Source organism: Palaemon carinicauda, chromosome 26, assembly GCF_036898095.1.
Source record: "Palaemon carinicauda isolate YSFRI2023 chromosome 26, ASM3689809v2, whole genome shotgun sequence".
NCBI lineage: Eukaryota > Metazoa > Arthropoda > Malacostraca > Decapoda > Palaemonidae > Palaemon > Palaemon carinicauda.
The window spans coordinates 89,783,365-89,788,364 of record NC_090750.1 but is presented as its reverse complement, the minus strand read 5'-3'; the positions used below and the strand labels follow the sequence as shown (position 1 = coordinate 89,788,364).

The 5,000-nt window shown below is 35.9% G+C and overlaps 1 protein-coding gene across 2 annotated transcripts in view; it reads left to right on the top strand.

Moving 5' to 3' along the window:
• LOC137619679 (uncharacterized) overlaps positions 1 to 5,000 on the top strand; it is a 146,791-nt gene that overhangs the window by 52,297 nt on the left and 89,494 nt on the right. The window lies entirely within an intron of this gene.

Sequence of the window (5,000 nt, the reverse complement as noted above, 5' to 3'; positions counted from 1 at the left end):
GTTGATGCTGTTCTTGAAATATTTTATTTTGATTGTTATTACTCCTCTTGTCTCCTTTCCTCACTAGGCTATTTTTCCCTGTTGTAGCTCTTGGGCTTATAGCGTTATGCTTTTCCAATTTGGGTTGTAGCTTGCCTAGTAATAATAATGATAATGATAATGATAATAATAATAATAATGATAATAATAATACAGGACAAAGGCCTCAAACTTGCCCTTATTCATGTCTGTGGGTTTGACCAGTTTTCATCACCACGCTGGCTAAATGCGGATTGGTGATAGTGGGAACCTTTTGTCTGATCGCTCACAGCAAACCAACCTAGTATAGGCGGCCCTGAATAGTACAGCTTTGCTGATCATGGCGATACACAAACCCGTTCACAATTGAACTGCTTTGTTTGGGGATCTGAATGAAAAAAGGATTGTATTTTTCAAACATTACTTTATCCGTTATGGTCAATATCGTTGTTATCATCTATAATAACAATGTTTACACACGCTAGCTTTTTTTTATAACAACTCTTGCTATTATTACACCATGTTATTATCGCTATTACCTTTAGGATTCCTCTGTTATCCGGCTGTGATACTTTTTCTCTGCGTGGCCGTGTGAAAATTCTGTTAACAAAACTTGCCTTATCATCATTGAATTTATTATTATTATTATTGCTGTAATTATTATATAGGTTGATGTAAGCATTTAAGCTTTTTGGTGACTATACTCTTAATAGGTTTACTGTTATGTTGTGATAATGTTCGTTATATATTTTTTCGTTGTTGGCAATGTACTCTGCTATTTTTCCCTGTTGGAGCCCTTGGGCTTATAGCATCTTGCTTTTCCAACTAGGGTTGTAGCCTAGCTTATAATGATAATAATTCGTTGTATAATTTCGTAACCAGCTGGGTATTTATATTAGATTTTAGATGAGAGAGAGAGAGAGAGAGAGAGAGAGAGAGAGAGAGAGAGAGAGAGAGAGACATCCTTTGCAATAATGATTACAGTTAATCTTCAAAGGTTTAAATGCCTCTCATGAATGGCAGAGGCAAGGGACAGTGACAATGCCCCAGAGACAGTTCTCAAGGATCGTGAGATACCAAACGCTACAAGTAGGGTACTTTTCTAATAGTCCACTACAACTCTTATGCAGATAGGCCTATATGATTGAAATCTGAAGTTGATAAATAACGAGAAAGAAGAAGTAATCAAATGGAGAATAAATTCCCCATTGAGTTCTAGTGTGAATCTCTTCGTGAAAACCTCAGGAGAAAATCCATTAGTTTGGAGGTGCATAATTTGACTGTGTTATGTCCAAGGGAACGGAAATCTTTTATTATTATTATTATTATTATTATTATTATTATTTGCTAAGCTACAACCCTAGTTGGAAAAGCAGCATGCTATAAGCCCAGGGACTCCAACAGGGAAAATAGCCCAGTGAGGAAAGGAAAAAACGAAAAATAAAATATTTCAGGAAAAGTAACATTAATATAAACATTTCATATATAAACCATACAAAATTTAATAAAAACAAGAGGAAGAGAAATAAGATAGAAAAGTGCGCTCGAGTGTACCCTCAAGCAAGAAAACTCTAACCCAAGACAGTGGAAGACCATGGTACAGAGACTATGGTACTACCCAAGACTAGAGAACAATGGTTTGATTTTGGAGTGTCCTTCTCCTAGAAGAGCTGCTTACCATAGCTAAAGAGCCTCTTCTACCCTTACCAAGAGGAAATTGGGTAGTATTAACTGTTATAAATTTGTCTTGACAGCCAATTGCTTTTCTCCCTCTTCGACCATTCTTTGGATTTCTCTTCCAGATTTCCTTCTCTTTAAATTTTCCCCAAAATCCAATTTTTGGAAAGGTGGGTGTTCGGCTTCATTTGGAGGTAAGGGTCAATTTCTATTTTCCCTCTCTTGATCTATCATTTTCATTTTATATGTTCATTTATTGTTTCTCCTCTTAATCTGATTTTTGTTGTTCTTCTTTTTCCCATTTTGGTCTATCATTTCTATTTTATATATTTATTGTTTTTCTTCTCAATTCAGATCTTTGTCTTTCTTCCTTTTTTATTGTTGGTCTATCATTTCCATTTTACATAATCCTTTCTTTTCATTCTTTGCATTTTTTTATAGTCATTTATTCTTTTCTTCTATTCGTATGATCTTTGCCATTCCTCTTTTCCATTTCTTCGTTAACCAATTCCTCTTTATACATCCATTTATCTCTTCTCCTCTTCATTGGATATTTGCTATTCTTCTTTTCCTTTCCTTTGTCTATCATTTCCATTTTATACATTCATTTATCGTTTCTCTTCATCGGATATTTGCCATTCCTCTTTTCCCTTCCTTCGTCTACCACTTCCTCTTTATACATCCTTTTATCTCTTTTCACTGCATCCTTGCCATTCCTCTTTTCCATTTTTTCGTTAACCAATTCCTCTTTATACATCGATTTATCATTTCTCATCTTCACTGGATCTTTGCCATTCTTCTTTTCCTTTCCTTCGTCGATCACTTCCACTTTATACATTCATTTATCTCTTCTCTTCACTGCATTCTTACCATTCCTCTTTTCCATTTCTTCGTTAATCAATTCCTCTTTATACATTCATTTATCTCTTCTCTTCACTGCATTCTTACCATTCCTCTAGTCCATTTCTTCGTTAACCAATTCCTCTTTATACATTCATTTATCTCTTCTCTTCACTGCATTCTTGCCATTCCTCTTTTCCATTTCTTCGTTAACCAATTCCTCTTTATACATCCTTTTATCTCTTTTCACTGCATCCTTGCCATTCCTCTTGTCCATTTCTTCGTTAACCAATTCCTCTTTATACATTCATTTATCTCTTCTCTTCATCGGATATTTGCCATTCCTCTTGTCCATTTCTTCGTTAACCAATTCCTCTTTATACATTCATTTATCTCTTCTCTTCATCGGATATTTGCCATTCCTCTTGTCCATTTTTTTCGTTAACCAATTCCTCTTTATACATTCATTTATCTCTTCTCTTCACTGCATTCTTGCCATTCCTCTTTTCCATTTCTTCGTTAACCAATTCCTCTTTATACATCCTTTTATCTCTTCACTGCATCCTTGCCATTCCTCTTGTCCATTTCTTCGTTAACCAATTCCTCTTTATACATTCATTTATCTCTTCTCTTCATCGGATATTTGCCATTCCTCTTTTCCATTTCTTCGTTAACCAATTCCTCTTTATACATTCATTTATCTCTTCTCTTCATCGGATATTTGCCATTCCTCTTTTCCATTTCTTCGTTAACCAATTCCTCTTTATACATTCATTTATCTCTTCTCTTCGCCGCATCCTTGCTGGCTAAGGGCACCAAACAGCTGTTCCTTCCCCCCTTGGCCCTAAAAATAAAAATTCTTTTTTCGGCGCGAGAATTCCAGAACCCGATCGAAACGCCTTCTTGAAATTAGCGGGAGCTGCAAGGAGGTATTAATCTTCGACTGGTTATATACATCATTCCATTACTCATAATCACGACCGGTAATTTGCGACCGGGACCGGTTTGGTCATGTAGTATCGCGCAACGAGAAGAGGACCCATTTCGGAGGAGTTCACCGGTTGACCTGTGAGGAGACTATGATGCCTTTCCCCGGTATTAAAAGGCTTGGCTCTGACATCGTTCTTTTTAAAGGTTTAAAGGCCGCTCATGAAGGGCAGAGGCAAGGGACAGTGACATTGCCCTATCGAGTAGGACAATGCCCTAGAGACTGACCCTATATTATTATTATTATTATTATTATTATTATTATTATTATTATTATTACTACTAGCCAAGCTACAACCCTAGTTGGAAAAGCAAGATGCTATAAGCCCAAGGGCGCCAATAGGGAAAAATAGCCCAGTGAGGAAAGGAAATAAGGAAATGAATAAATGATAAGAATAAATTAACAAGACATCATTCTAAAAACAGTAACAACGTCATAAACATATGTCCTATATAAACTATTAACAACGTCAAAAACATATGTCATATATAAATCCTCTCCACCCAAGCTACGACCAAGGAGGGCCAGACAATGGCCGTTGGTGACTCAGCAGAAAGAACTGTAAGGTCCCCCAAACCCCGTATCCTTAGCTCACAAGGATGGCGAGGTTGCAGCGACCGAAGAGACTAACGAGTTTGAGCAAGCAATCTGTTGGATGGGGGTTTTAGCCCCGCTCAAGCTCGATAGTTTCTAATAATGTCTGCAATCTCACTATCCCTGTGAGTTAGGGCTATAAGGTTCAGGGGAGCCTATAAGTCTACCTGCTGAGTCATTAGTAGCCATTGCCTGATCCTCCCTGGTCCTAGCTTAATCGTATTTACAGTATGTATGGTCAGTCTCTTGGACATTGTCCTATCTTTTGCCTCTGCCATTCATGAGCGTCCTTTAAATAATGATGTTAAGAGAAACAGCCTCTTCTAAATCATAATTCATATATCTCCTATTTAATAAAGAGCAAGTGTCTGCGTCTCTCTCTCTCTCTCTCTCTCTCTCTCTCTCTCTCTCTCTCTATATATATATATATATATATATATATATATATATATGTATATATATATATATATATATATATATATATATATATATATATACATACATACATACATACACACATATGTATATATATTTATATATATATGTGTATATATATGTATTTATATATATATATATATATATATATATATATATATATATATATATATATATATATATATCTTTTCGGCTACGCTCAGCCCTGCCCGTCCCTAGGGGAAGAGGGATGTACGTGTGCGTGTGTATGCATATTTATCTAAATAATAATAACAACAATTAGCTATCCTATTGACAGGTCGCGTACACTAGCAAATATTAAAAGATGTAATTTTCATCTCACCCAAGTACAAATAAGCAAATTTGGAAGCAAGTAACATCATGATGCTTTTCTTATCTCAACCGATTTCTTTTTCTGCCACAGCATCCCGGCTGATAACAGATAAGA